The following is a 15,270-nucleotide window of genomic DNA, read 5'->3' as shown; positions in this document are numbered from 1 at the left end:
CTTCTGCCAGCACCAGTGAAAATGATTGCTAGCTTGCAAGAAGGGTAAAATCTCAGAGCCTTCATGGTTCTTTCAAATTCAAACGTACTGGGAGAGAAAACATCACGCACGTATAAGAATGCCAAGATGGAGAAGTCTCAACAGGCTTCTCAGCAAGATAACCAGAGTATAAATGGGGTAGGAAAATTTCTGTCCCTAAGGAGACCAGGTTCCAAGAAGGGGGGGCCACCCCCACTGGACCTCTCTCCCTCTTCCAGGTTCAAGTCTCCACTTCCCAAGTCAGAGTGAGGGAAATAATAGGATGGGGGTAGCAATGGCCGCCTTGATGACCTGGCTATAAATAGCCAATATTTATGTTAAATAGTAAGGGTGAAAATAAATAGCTGTCACAGGATCTCATTTCTAGAGTTATTTATAGGCTTCATAGGATAACCTAACGAGATGGATCACATTTTAATGCTGCGAAGCTTTTGGTCATAAGATAGTCTATCATAAAGGTCAACATTTCCCTGGAGGGAATCTGGCACCTCAGGAACCAGCAGAGCACAGGTGGTTCTTAATAAGCACTTCTGGGTGCTCTTATGGAGCCCAATTTCCAAAACATCAGTGGAAAATGAACCAAGGAACGCACCCCATGCTCCCACTTAGCACCAGCCACTACCCAGTGGCCCTGCCATGGGATATCAGTTCTCCATGCGGATACAGGGCAGTGGCGGTCCAGCCCACAGATCCTCCACAGTATCACTCTAGTAGGTTCTGGGGTGATTTTTTTCACACTTGGTTTTTAGCATTGGTGTGCCAAGTATTCCATCATGAAATTCTAATCGGAAAGTGCTGAAGCCAGCAGTCCTTCCTCGCAGACACGCTCCTCCCCGCAGCATCTCCCACAGCGCTGATTGCTCTTCCACCGGCCCATCTGCTGGAGGCACGGGTCCCTCAGTCTAATTCTTCCAAATTGCTTTTCTATTCCCTAAAATGGGCCCGGGTTGGAGGGGTAAAGTAAGGATCTACACTGAAAAGGCCTCTTCTTGCAGTTGTGTGGAGGAAGGACGGCCTTCGGAAGAGGCTAGGAATCTTAGTAACCAGCACTTGGACCCAAAAGCAGAAAAGCAAGTAACAACAACATTTGCCTAACTCTTAATAATGTATCATGTTTTTCATAGGCTTGCCTTTTAACAAATATCATATATTTTAGACACTCGTTAATTAATTTTTTAAATTGTTAGATAATTGTAGATTCACATGCAGTTACTTTTACCCAGTTTTCCCAGTGGTTACATCTTGGCAAAACTAGAATACAATTTCACCATCAGGTATTGACATTGATGCAACCCACGTGTCATGTTCAGATTGCCCAGTTATATATGCACAGGGACTCGTGTGTGTGTGTGTGTGTTCGTGTGTGTGTGTGTTTAGTTCTATACAATCTTCTCACATGTACATTGGTGTATTCACCCCCACAGTCAAGATACTGAACATACTGAACATTTTCGTCACCCAAAGGATCCCTCCTGCTCTCCTTTTATGGCCACATCCACCACTGTCCTCCCCAACAATTAACTTAGTAATATTTTATTTTAAGAATAATAAAGTATTGGTGAGCTGTAAACTGGTGCAGCCACTCTGAAAAACAGTTTAGTCATTTCTCATAAAACTAAATATGCAACACCCATACAGTGGTGTTCTTGAGCATTTATCTCGGAGAAATGAAAACTTACAGTCTTACAAAAACTTGCACCATGAATGTTCACAGCAGCTTTATTTGTAGTAGTCAAAAATGTGTAATCGTCAACCTAGATGTCCTTCAGTTCACAGGTGAATGGTTAAACACTTTGTGCACACCCAGACTGTGAAACACCACTCAGCCATTAGACAGAATGGACTGTTGATACATAAAACTTGGATGAATCTCCAGGGAATTATGCTGAGTGAAAAAAGCCAATCCCAAAAGGTTCCACACTGTATGATGCCATTTACACATCATTCTTGAAGTGACAATATTTTGGAAATGGACAGACTGCTTTCAAGCGCTCCTTGTCATGGCCTTGGGGCAGGATGCAGCATTTGCTGGTATGGCGATCAGTAGTGAACCCATAATGAAGGCTGGGTCAACAAAAGCATTGCATTTGCCCCCTTAGCCTGTTTCCTCCCCATCACTCATTTGTATCTGCCTTGGGTAAAACACTCAACGGCACACAAAGAAATCTGAGATGCAGCCACAGCAGTTAGTATTACGTGAAGAACCTGGGTCACACGTGATGTCACTGGGATTATCTTTCCAGAACCCTCTTCCATGCAGAGAGTTGGCCAAAAGAGGGATTCTGCCTGAGATTTGCAAAATGGAAGTGAAGCAGCAGTTTGTACCCTGAAGGTTGTCATGGCCTCTACAGTGACAAGCAAACACAGAGCTGCCCTCCCTCCTCTGGGCCTGACCCTTCCCACTGACCAGAAGGGGCCCCAGGCCCAGCAGCAAACATTGAGCCTGGACTTGATGCTAGAGGTGGTGGCACTCCATAGACCACGCCTACTCCCCTCCCCATGCCCCATGCTCTGACTTGCCTCTCTCGCCACAGGACAGGGATTCAGAAAGGCTGGTTGATGCCTTTTCTCAGATCCTCCAACACCTCTTGTACTTTCCTGCCCAGCTCCCCCATGGTCCCGGGGGGTCTAACCCCTGGAAAGAATCCCTTGTCCGCGCCATACATCTTGCTTCTGCTCTCCCGCTGGGACCCTGCCCTGCAAAGCTCACCAGGAAGATAGCTCCCCACAACAGCCAGCAGTCCACAGAACCATGGCGCGACAGGAGGCATGAATTCCAGGAATCACCAGGGCTGACCTTCCGGCAGAGAGGAGACAAGTTCTGATTGGAAGTGAGGAGGAGTTCTGAGTAGGCGCAAGGAGGGAATAACAAACAGGGCCTGAGACTATTTTATTCACCCATTCACTCAGCAGAATTTCCTGGGACCTGCTGTGTCCCTGCTCACACCAAGTCCTCACCCTCTGGTGGGGTTGGGAGTCAAGGGATGGTGCTGGGCCAGGCTGGCACCAAAGGCTGGCTTCCCACCACCAGGAGCTCAGATCCAGACAATCCCCAGGGAATGTTTGAACCATGGCACAAGTCATTTGAACCCAGAACAACTGCCAAGACACACTCGTGGCATAATTTGCCCAGGGGCTTGGGCTTCCCACCTGCAGATGGAATATTTTCGGGAAACTGCACCGGAGGCTCGAAGGCCTGCCAACAAGTAGTGCGAACCATCTAATCAGCCCACTGTGATGTCGGCACCCACTAGGAACCAAAATATATAACCAGAGTCATGGAGGTAAATTTCAGAAGACAATTTGGCCATCTCGGAAACAAGAAACTCCCTGTGTAAGTAACTGTGAATGCAGGCTGCAGCTGGACCGGTGCGGCAGCCAGGGAAAGAGTTGTGGGAAGGAGTCATCAGGATGAGATAGAGAAGACAGTTGGAGACGGCAAGAAGTCAGCTGAACAGCTAAGATGGGCAGACAAGGAGGCACCGTTTACTGCAGCTCTGCTCATACATGCTGCGGAACACGCCTCCGGGCTTTCCAGATGGTTTCTCCTGTTGATTCTGTGCTGAAAGCCCTGCCCCTTGGAGAAACACCTGGAGGATCCAAGTGGCTTCCATTCAGAGAAGGACAAGTGCAAGAAGCTATGCTATGACCTCTGTGCGCAATGAAAAATCAAACTGGATTGATGTACCACAGTCAACAAGAAAGTTAAACGGAAGATATGAAAAATGCAACCATGCCTTGGACAACACATACTGGATACTTACCATGAGTGGGGCAGTGGAGTCAGGAAAGCAAGCGATGTTAACTCACATGCCCCGCTGCTGCTCTCATCCAGGGTCTCATGGCTTCGAGGGAAATAATAGCAACAGCAGGCCATGTTAAGACAGAGTCTTGCTGCTTCTTTGAGTGACACTGGAAGAAAGCATCCCTGTTCAATAATGGGAGGGCATGTTGCTGTGTAAGTCTTGGCAGTATCAGAAATCCCCTCTGGCACAGCAAGTGGTCAGCACAAGTGTGTAGCCAACTGCACCCACACCAAAGATACAGGCTGATGCCTCATCCAGCTGGGAACCCATGCTCTGCACATGGCAGGCAGCACTTGAGCAAGGGAGGGCTACAGAGAACACCAGCTCTGGGGCAGACGGGGCTCGGGGATCAGCAGTGGTACGTTAAATAGTTGGCTGCTCTGTTAAATGGAACCTCTCGCACCTGCCTTGCTCAGCTGCAGAGCGGATTAGAGATCATGTAAGTGAAGCACCCAGTGCCTAGCAGGCCTACAATAGCAGCTGCCCTCAGGAGTAGTAGCAAAAGCAGTGGTAGAAGATGGAGTCTACAAATCTCTGCAACATGCAAGCTGGAGACGCGCAAAGTTGAAACGTGGACATGGATGTTCTCTCCAAGAATGCCCATGGGAATGCAGTCCAGACAGAAGAATGGAAGCAAAGCTTCTTCGGCCATCAGCTAGTTTTCTTGGGACCAGGGGGAGTGCTCAGGAAAGAAGGTTATGGAACTGCCTGGTCAAGGTCACTGCTGTGAGCAGACAGGCATGGCCCTGGAGGGCCTCCTGGGATGCCCATAGAAAGTCTCCCAGAGTTCTCCTAGAGGAGGCTGACCCTTCTCCACTGGCGCCTGTCCCTTTGTTGGCAGGGGTTGCCCCAGGGACATAAACAACCTGCATCTTTCACTATGTTTGCAGACAAGCCATCTCTGCTGCTAAAAGACCACCAGTCACTCTCCTGGGTGGTGGGAGCCTCTCCAGCTTGCTACAGTGCATCCTTCCAGGGAAAGTGATCCAGCTGCCCTGAAACCCTGGCCCGGGGTTCAAAATTCTTGAAGCTTGGAATTGGGGGTGCTGGCCTTTTACCTCTCTCCTATGCATCTATGTGCATCATTAACTCATGTTCTATGGGTTTTCTAAGCACGATATAAAGCTCCCTAAAGGGCAGGAATCTTGTCTCAGAGTTCCTGTTATTGTCCCAAGACCTGCACACATCTCTACCTATTTGAGGTGCTAAGTACAGTGAAGCACCATGCAACAACATTTCAGCGAAGGACAGGCTGCATATACAACGGTGTTTTTAATGAGCTGCCCTATGGAGAGGTACCATGTTTTATCGTTTATACCATATTTTTACTGCCTTATCTACATTTAGATAGATTTAGATACACAAATACTTACCACTGTGTCTGGTTGCCTGCAGTACTCAGTACAGTCCCATGCTGTACAGGTTTATGGCCTAAAAGCAATGGCATGAACCCTATAGCCTGGGTGCATAGCAGGTTCTACCATCAAGGTTTGTGTGAGTGTATTACAGGATGCTTGCACTATGACAAAATTGCCTAACAATGCATTTCTCAGGACGTATCTCTGTTGTGAAGCAATGCACAACTGTATTTTCTGACTACTGTTCTTGCCTGCTGATAGGTGAGAATCAAGTGCATACACTCTAAGAGTTCTCTTTGGCATTCTTGGTTTAACCTGTGTACTAGTCAGGAAAACAGAACCAATAGGGTGTGGGGGTGGGGGTGGTGGTGAGAAGGAAAAACAGAGAAAGAGAGTCCGGCAAGCCTCAAGACCCGTGGGGCGAATGGGCAAGCTGGACCCCGGGGCAGCCAATGGTGTCAGTTACTGTCTTGGGCTTGAGACCAAAGGAGAGCTAATTTTCCATTCATGTCCAAAAGCAATAAAAAAAACCAATGTCCCAGCCAGCTCGGTGGCTCATGCCTGTAATCCCAGCACTTTGGGATGCCAAGGCAGGCGGATCACCTGAGGTCAGGAGTTCGAGACCAGCCCGACCAACATAGAGAAACCCCATCTCTACTAAAAATACAACATTAACTGGGTGTGGTGGTGCATGCCTGTAATTCCAGCTACTCGGGAGGCTGAGACAGGAGAATTGCTTGAACCCGGGAGGCAGAGGTTGCAGTGAGCCGAGATTGCGCCATTGCATGAACCTGGGAGGTGGAGGTTGCAGTGAGCTGAGATTACGCCATTGCACTCCAGCCTGGGCAACAAGAGTGAAACTCCCTCTCAATTAAAAAAAAAAAAAAAATCCCAAACCAAAGGCCACAAGATGGGAAGAATTTTCCTTTCCTCAAGGGAAGGGCTGCCTTTTTATTTTATTCAGGCCTTGAATGGATTGGCTGAAGCCCACCCACATTAGGAAGAGCCTGCTTTCCTCAGTCCACTGATGCAAATGTTAATCTCAACCAAAATAATGTTTGACCACATATCTGGGCACCCCATTGCCAAGTCAAGTTGATGCATAAAATTAACCATCACCTCTTGTAATTTAATAGAATTCATTTCCTTGATAATCCTGTGCTCTGGTTTTCTATTGCTGAGTGACACCACCACCCCCTCCAAAAACAAACAAACAAAAAGAAAACAAAATAAAAACAAACTTAATGGCCTAGAGCAACCATTTTCTTTTGCTGACAGTTTTGTGGATCAGGAGATTGAGGGAGGCTCACCTGGGAAGCTTGATTCTGACCACACAGCATCCCCTGCATATTCCTCTCCACTCAGTCTTCTGCCTCCTTGGTGCTCCTTGGTCTTCCTCTGAACATGGTGCCTCATTACACAGGCCTTGGCCTTCCCACAGTGTGGTGGTCTTAGGCAGTCATGCTTCTTACACAAGCCTGCTTCTCACAAAGAGGGAAGAGGTGCTGGGACGGTCAAGAGCTACATTCAGAGCTGCTACACCACCACTCCCTTCTTATTCTATTGGTCCAGGGATTCTCAGGGCTTCCTGAATTCCAGGAGGTAGAGAAATGGACTTGGTGGTGGAGTGACAAGTTCAGATGAGAGAAAAGCATGTGACCTGGCGGACACTGTCACACTATCTTTAGAAAGTACCCATCCCATGTGTTTTATTGTATTAGTCTGTTCTCACACTGCTATAAAGAAATACCTGAGATTGTAATTTACAAAGAAAAGAGGTTTAATAGGCTTACAGTTCTGCAGGCTGTACAGGCTTCTGCTTCTGGGGAGGCCTCAGGAAACTTATAACCATGGCAGAAGGCAAAGAAGAAGCAGGCATGTCACATGGCCGGAGCAGGAGGAAAAGAGAGAGAGAAGAAGAAGATGCTATGCACTTTTAAACAACCAGATCTCATGAGAACTCACTCAAAATCATGAGAACAGCAAGAGGGAAATCCACCTCAATGATCCAATCACCTTCCACCAAGCTCCTCCTCCAACACTGGGGATGACAATTCCACATGAGATTTGGGGGGTGGGTAGGGGCACACATCCAAACTATATCATTTATTTTATTTATTTCATATATTAGAAACATCATTCTGATCAGGCATCCATAAGCTTCACCACGCTGCCAGAGGGGTGCACGGCACAGGCAGTGAGAGCCCAGCATCAAGCAATGGCTTTATTCCTCTGGAGGGTTGGAGAGAACCAGCTCAACTGTTTATTGGATGTAACTCAACAGCATTTGAACTGTAGCCCGGCAGATCTATCAACATGCTTACTGTCCTAAATTCATCACAAGGACTTCAAACGCATTCTATTTATTTATTTATTTATTTTTGAGATGGAGTCTTACTCTGTCGCCAGGATGGAGTGCAGTGGCACCATCTCAGCTCACTGCAACCTCCGCCTCCCAGGTTCAAGCAATTCTCCTGCCTCAGCCCCCTGAGTAGCTGGGACTACAGGCACAGGCCATCAGGCCCGGCTAATTTTTTTTTTTTTTTAGTAGAAACGGAGTTTCACCGTGTTGCCTAGGCTGGTCTCGAACTCCTGAGCTCAGGCAATCTGCCCACCTCGGCCTCCCAAAGTGCTAGGATTACAGGCGTGAGCCACCGCACCCGGCCTGCATTCTCTTTAAAAATCTCAGTCAAGGCTGGGTGCAGTGGCTCACTCCTATAATCCCAGCACTTTGAGAGACCAAGGCGGGAGGATCACTTGATGTCAGGAGTTCAAGACCAACCTGGTCAACGTGGCAAAACCCTTTTTCTACTAAAAATGCAAAAATTAGCCGGGCGTGGTGGTGGGTGCCTGTAATCCCAGCTACACAGGAGGCTGAGGCAGGGAAATGGCTAGAACCTGGGAGGCAGAGGTTGCAGTGAGCTGAGATTGTGCCAGTGCACTCCAGCCTGCGTAACAGAGCTAGGCATCATCTCAAGAAAAAAAAAAAAATCTCAGTCAAGGGTAAGCTGCAAATAGGGGCGGCCTACACCTCTGCGGTCACATTTCACCCTGACCTCTCTCCCATTTCTGAGTTGCCAACATGCTCTCTGCACTGCCACACCCATCTTGTGGTCAGGCCTGAGGCCCTCTTATGGGAATGAGGGTGACAAACTCTCCCTGACAAAGAGGCAGGGACCCCAACAGGGGCACCACCCCATGGCTTGCTCACAGAGTTATACATTGTAAGTCACTGCCAGCACTGGGAAGCTGCCTCCCTTCTGGCCCTGGCCAGCACCCTTGAGCACACCGGAAGCTGCTGGCATCTGAGCTATCCCTTGCTGCGGATGCGTCTGCAGACACATGATACTTGGCTCAGAGTTCCCTGGGCCTCTGCAGACAAGAGCAGCCTGAGATTACCATGAGCTAGGAGGACACCTGCTCTACTCACACTTCACCTCTGACTGCCTTTTCCTGCAGGCAAACTAAAAGTGACCTGAGTGCTCGGCCAGGGGCATGTGGAAGGGACTGGGAGTAGCCCTTGGACACCAAGGTCCAGTGGAAGGGAAGGCTGGCCACGGAACGTAGCACGGCAGGCTCCTGTCATTTTCCAGACTTTGAGAAAAGGATGTTCACTTGCTTCCCAGCTTCTTTCTTCGTGAGACAATTGACTCAGAAAGAAAAATGCTCACTGGATTTCTCACCTCCTCTGTCAGTGCTGCGTAAACAGACCAGAAAAGGCAGAGGGATGTGGGGTCCGGCCTCCTTGGTGAGAGAGTGAGTCACCAGCTTGTGGGGGGTGATCGATAGTGCAGAAATTAGTCATGAAATCTGAATGAAAACAAAAGAGCCAATCCCATCCTATGGCTGGTGGTGCCACAGAGACAGTCAATGAAAACAGTCTTGAACATAGGCAGATGCAGAGATCAACTCCACAGAGCTCAAAGAGCGGCTCACCTCTCTATCCCAAGTTCAAAATCCCAGCATCCTTAGAGAGGAAAAGGCCCTCGCAGCAGGGAGGAGAGAAGGGAAGCAGAGGGAGAAAGGGAGGGAGGAGAGGGGCCTGACACTCAGGCTGAGTCTGGGACACCTTGCAGCAGCGTGGCCAGCCTTCCCTTCCACTGGACCTTGGTGTCCAAGGGCTACTCCCAGTCCCTTCCACATGCCCCTGGCCGAGCACTCAGGTCACTTTTAGTTTGCCTGCAGAAAAAGGCAGTCAGAGGACATACGGCCTTTGACCCCCCACTTTCCCGGTGCTGGAAAGGAGGCAGCGCCCAGCAAATGGGACTCTCCCTGGAGCCATAAGGACTAGGAGGGCTGGCATTTGGCTGAGTAGCCGGGGTATTTTTATCCACTCTATACAATCTGATTTTTTTAGTTGGCATACTTTCAGACAGAATTTTCCCATTAAAATGTGCTAAAATTATGCCTGAAAAGAAAGCCCATTGTATACAGATAACTCCCCACAAAAGGCCCTCTGATTGCACAGGCCCCACGTGACTCCAAAAAGCACTGGGGTCGGCCAGGCTTGGTGGCTCACGCCTGTAATCCCAGCACTTTGAGAGGCCAAGGAGGGTGGATCACCTGAGGTCAGGAGTTCAAGACCAGCCTGACCAACAGGGAGAAACCCCGTCTCTACTAAAAATACAAAATTAGCTGGGCTTGGTGGCACATGCCTGTAATCCCAGCTACTCGGGAGGCTGAGGCAGGAGAATCGCTTGAACCCGGGAGGCAGAGGTTGCAGTGAGCCGAGATTGCCTCATTGCACTCCAGCCTGGGCAACAAGAGCGAAACTCCGTCTCAAAAAAAAAAAAACAAAATCACTGAGGTCTAGCCCAGCAGGACATGCATGGCCGGCTCTCCCTGCAGGGTGAGAGGGACTTCAGAGAAAGGAGGACCAGAAGGAGAGCAGCCCTTCCCATCTTTTCTTCCCCTAGGCCAGGAGAGTGCTTTGGGATGAGGGACGTCCCACACCACAGACTGCAACCCAACGCTTTGAAAGAAGTTTAAAGAAAATGTTAGGGTTTGGACAAGGCCCAGCTGGGCAAGAGATTCTTGTTTTCTAACCAGGAGAATACACTTGCTGCTAAAACATACAGAGAAAGAGATTAACATAGTAACAAAGCAAAGCAAGGAGGAGAAACAAAACCGTCTGTACTCAACAAGAGGGTGCCCCGCCCAGCCTCAGCTCCTCTGGCCAACAGGAGAGCTGCCACCCAGGTAACCCAGTTCTCAGGTTCACCCAGGTAACAGGCTGTCCTCGGGTTCACCCAGGTAACAGGCTGTTCTCAGGCTCACCCAGGTAACAGCCTGTCCTCGGGTTCACCCAGGTAGCAGCCTGTCCTCGGGTTCACCCAGGTAACAGGCTGTCCTCGGGTTCACCCAGGTAACAGCCTGTCCTCAGGTTCACCCAGGTAACAGGCTGTCCTCAGGTTCACCCAGGTAACAAGCTGTTCTAAGGTTCACCCAGGTAACGGGCTGTTCTCAGGCTCACCCAGGTAACAGGGTTCTCAGTTTCACCCAGGTAACAGGGCTGTTCTAAGATTCACCCAGGTGCAGGCTGTTCTCAGATTCACCTATATAATAGGGCTATTCCCAGCTCACCTTGGTAAGAGAACTATCCTCAGGTTCATCCAAATAACAGGCTGTTCTTGTGCTCACCCAAGTAATAGGGCTGTTTTCAGGTTCATCCAGGTAACAGCTCTTCTTGTACTCACTCAGGTAACAGGGCTGCCCTGCTAATGCCAGGGAGGGGAGCCAGACTCTTGAATAGAAAGAATCTGATAGCAGCCTGGCTCTCTTTGCCTCTGTTAAGCATCACTGTGTTCAATCTCCATTTTTAGAACTCCACATTAAAAGGTCAAGTGCCTTCTAAAGTATTTATTTTCTCTCCAGTGTTTGTGCCCTGATTGAAATGACAGCCCCATGCTGCTTCCCTCGCACCCACATCAAGCTTGATCCACTTGGCACAGGTTATTTTTTACCTGAATGGCCAAAGAAGCCTGAAATTCACAGCATTTGGGGTTCTGTTTTTTCTTAATCTGGCTCTAACCCTGACTCCTAGAGCCACAAAAACACGTGGCCACTCAGAAAAAGCACAGGTGTCCTTCCCATGGCCAGATTGGTGGAATGCACCTGCCAGGTCTTCACCCCCATGGGCTTTACCTCTGAACATATGAACTTGCAAAAGTAAACCCAGCTCTGCCCACCTGTAGGACCCCACCGTCCCAGAGGTGGCCTTCTGGAGCACTGCCTGAGGTCTTGCAGAAAGCTCACGGCATGGATGTCTGGATTGCTGGCAGGCCTTCTCCCTGATCTGGCTGTGTCTTGTCGCCTCTTGCTCTGGGCTTCCTGGCCAATCACTGTGTCACAGAACTCCACGAGCTTCTCCCGCGCTGTAGCTCTCCAGGATAGCCCAAGGCATGGCCACACTTCACCCTGGATTCCCCACAACAGAGAATACCAGGCACAAGTGTTCCAGGTCCAGCTTCCTAGGGGCTCATGGGAACCAGGCAAGAAATCACAACTCTGAGAAGAAAGCCAAACCCTGTTTATCAAAGATCCCTGTGTCCTTGTCTATTGGCCAGGCCCCAGGACTGGTGTCCGCTCTCCAGAGTCCAGGCCTCCTTTCTCCAGGGGCCCCATTTCCAGAGCAGGCAGGGTACAGGCACTGTTGGATTCACCCGCACAGCTCTGAGAGTGGGCTTGGCCCATTTGCAGAACCCCGAACCATGGATGCCAAGGCTCTGTGCACTCCAGGCTGCTCAACCCCAAACTCCAGAAGCAGGTGAAGAGAGAATCTGGCTGGAACGCTCTTCTAGCAAGGTCCTCAAGTTCTTGGACCAGAAAGACAAAACCCATGGGAAAAACAGACTTCTCACCCTAGAGCGCACAAAACCAACTCACACCATTAAGCCCAGCCAGTCACATTCTTTTTCTCAACTCTCCACCTTCCCAAGGGCAAAGCAAAGCCTTCTTTCCAAGACAAGTCCCATCTCTCACCCCAAAAGAAGAGCGGGGGTAGTTGATGGTGAAAACTCATAACAGATAAGTGAAGAACTTCGTCCTCCCATCAGCCCTGGGGGCAGAATTCCCGGCCCAGCGTAGGGCCCATCCGGGTTGGAGGGACAGCGGCCAGCGTGACGCTGTTGTCAGAGACAGCCTTGTGCTTCCATATCCCCACCCACAGAGCACAACAGTTCAATCTGCAAATTCAACTCCAGAGCGTATTGACAGAAGCAAAGAAAACAACAGCTAGAACCAGAAGTTCTCACCAGGGAGCCCATGTTAAAAATAAAAATAAATAAAATACTTGGAACATTCTTTTCTGCAAGAACATCTACTCCCTTTTCTACTTAATCCCGGCCTCCTTTCTTCTCTCTCTCTTTTCCTAATGAGCCCCTCTGGCTGCTGCCCAGCGTGGCGGCTCCGCCTCCCGCCATGCCCACTGCTACTGTGTCCTGGGCCTGCCCCGGGACCGCCCAACCCTGTCGTGTTCACCCTGCCTGCAGTACCCAGGGACCACTACCACTAAGATGATCAGGCAAGTTGGGAATTACAAGTATGCTGTGCCTGGTGTCTTATGGAAGACTGCAAAACCCAAAACAAGCGCTCTCCTTGCCCAGAAGGTTTTCTCTCTTCTCCTAAAGAGTTTGTTCTCCCACTCTCCAGAGCAACCATTGCACAAAGCCTCTGTCCTCAGCCTCACAGCCCCCTCCACCACCACCCACAAGCTGTCCTTCAGGCAGAAAACTAAAGCCAGCAGGCAATGGCTGTCTTGTCCATCATCGGCCCCCAATCCCTGACTTCTGGGCTTCCATGCAACAGGCACCTCTGGACACAGTGAAGCAGAGCAGCCCTTTCTCCAGGTGCTAAACTCTGCATCCCCCACCACCATCTTCTCAGAGATGCCTCTTTTCCTGCACCATTGTGTCCCCTCTCTACCAGACCATTCCAATAGCAAGAAAACATGCTCTATGTTGGTCTTTTAAATTTTCATTTTGTATTGACCTCACACTTTCCTCCACCAATAGCCCTATTTTGCCATTTTCCGTTATGCACCAAATAGTGCTGTCTGCAGATGCTATCTGTGCTATCTCTGCTTCCAGCTCCTGCACGGCTATACCCCATCCGCATGCTGCCTCCTCCACCCTCTGGAATGGCTGGTCAAGGTCATGAAGAACCTCCAGTGGCCTCTCACTGAGTTGGTGGACAGATGCAAAATGTATTTTGAAATAGAAGGTGAAGCCTGCAGGACAATGTGAGGGTTTATTGTATGTGGAAGGCAAGGAAAAGAGCAGAATCAAGGGCAAGGGCTGCCTGTTGGGCTTGAGTCATTTACTGAGATGGAAAAGACTAGGAAGGAGCAAGTTTGGAAGCTTGGGGGTAAATTAAGACTCTTTTTGGCCACATTAAATATGAGATCCTGATTGGATTTTCAAATAGCAGTGTCAAGATGGCAGTTGGGGCCAAGTGCCGGGTCTCATGCCTGTAATTTTAATGCATTGGTAGGCCAAGGCAGGAGGATCACTTAAGTCCAGCAGTTTGAGACCAGCCTGGGCAGCATAGCGAGACTCCTTCTCTACAAAAAGTTTAAAAATTAGCCAGGCATGGTGGCGTAAGCCTGTGGTCACAGCTACTTGGGAGGATTCCTGGAGCCCACAAGGTCAAGGCTGCAGGGAGCTGTGATCATGCCACTACACTCCAGCCTGGGTAACAAAGTGAGACCCTGTCTCTAAAGAAAAAAAAAAAACAGAAGGCTGTTAGTCATGTGCTTGGTGCTCAAGGAGAGGCCAGTATGCAGATACACACCTGGAGCTATTGGCACTAAGATGACATTTAAGGACAAGGAACTGGACAGGAGTCTCTGCAGAAGCCAAGACCTAAGGCCCTCATGGCTCCATAGCCTGTAAGGATGAAACAGAGAGGAGGGGTTGTGGGGAGAGACCAAAGCAGGAGGCAAACAGGAGGGCATGTTATCCAGGAGTCCACTAAAGACTGGGCTCAGATGCTGCAAGAGATGAGTTAACTCCGAAGAGGGCCTTTGTGTTTGTCAGCAGAGCCACATCAGTTGCAACCCTTCAAAGCCAGGGACGATATAGTGTCTTAGTCTGTTTTGTGCTGCTCTAACAGAATATCACAGACTGAGTAATTTTATAATCAACAGGAATTTATTGGCTTGTGGTTGTGGAGACTGGAAAGTCCAAGACTGAGGGACTAGCATCTGGCGAGGCCTTCTTGCTACGTCACTCCATGGCAGAAGGTGGAAGGGCAAGACAGGACAAGAAAGTGGGAAAAGGGGCCCAAACTTGTCCTTTTGTAAGGAACTCACTCCCTTGGAATAGCAGCATTACTCCATTCATGAAAGCAGAGTCCTCATGGCCTGAGCACTTCCCATTAGGCCCCACCTCCCAACACTGTTGCATGGGGCCTAAGTTTCCCACACATGCTTTTGGGAGTACATATTCAAACCACAACAAGTGGGATGGAAGTGTATTCTATGCCCAAGAAAAATAATGAACCTGACGTAATTGCTTGAAGAAACAAACCTCCAAACTGACATGGAAGGTGGAACAAAAGCTCAGCGAATGAGACCTGGTGCGTTCAGACAGCCACACTCAGCACAGTTGCCATCAGAGCACCCAGAACCTTGATTTTCTGGACATAAACACACACTGAGATCCCTGATGAGGGAGCTATTAACTTCCCTTTCATTTCTAGTAAGTTCCATTCCAGAACCAGAGGGGACCCTTTGGAGTTGCCACAAGTCTCCTTGTCTTATACCTGGGCTCTTCTCTCTAGCTCTTCTGGGCTAGGTAAGCACATACATTCCCATGCCCTGTGGGTAAGCACAAACATTCCCAGCCACTAGAGGTGACTGGTTCTTCCAGGCAGACAACCCTTCCCTTTCCATGGGAACATGCCCATTCTGGTTTGTGAGGACTTGCAGCTGCGGGGACTGTCACTCCACACAACAATGGCAAAGGCACAGTACTGCTCCCCATGACTTGCCCCAATCCATGGATTTCTAAGCGAAAAGACCAAATGCTAAAAAACAAACAAACAAACAAAAGCTATTAACACAATGA

The 15,270-nt window shown here is 49.3% G+C and overlaps 1 long non-coding RNA gene across 1 annotated transcript; it reads right to left on the bottom strand.

Annotated features, from left to right (window-relative positions):
- Positions 1–397: 397 nt before the first annotated feature.
- Positions 398–12,383, bottom strand: LOC129479223 (uncharacterized). The gene is made up of 4 exons (XR_008656617.1): positions 10,787–12,383; positions 6,514–6,684; positions 3,804–3,951; positions 398–3,691 (listed from the first exon to the last, which is right to left on the bottom strand). It is a non-coding gene; the product is annotated as an uncharacterized lncRNA (long non-coding RNA).
- Between the last annotated feature and the right edge of the window lie 2,887 nt (positions 12,384–15,270).

The sequence above is a fragment of the Symphalangus syndactylus genome, chromosome 3 (genome assembly GCF_028878055.3).
Source record: "Symphalangus syndactylus isolate Jambi chromosome 3, NHGRI_mSymSyn1-v2.1_pri, whole genome shotgun sequence".
NCBI lineage: Eukaryota > Metazoa > Chordata > Mammalia > Primates > Hylobatidae > Symphalangus > Symphalangus syndactylus.
Note: the sequence above shows the minus strand (reverse complement) of the source record. Positions and strands in the feature narration are given on the sequence as shown.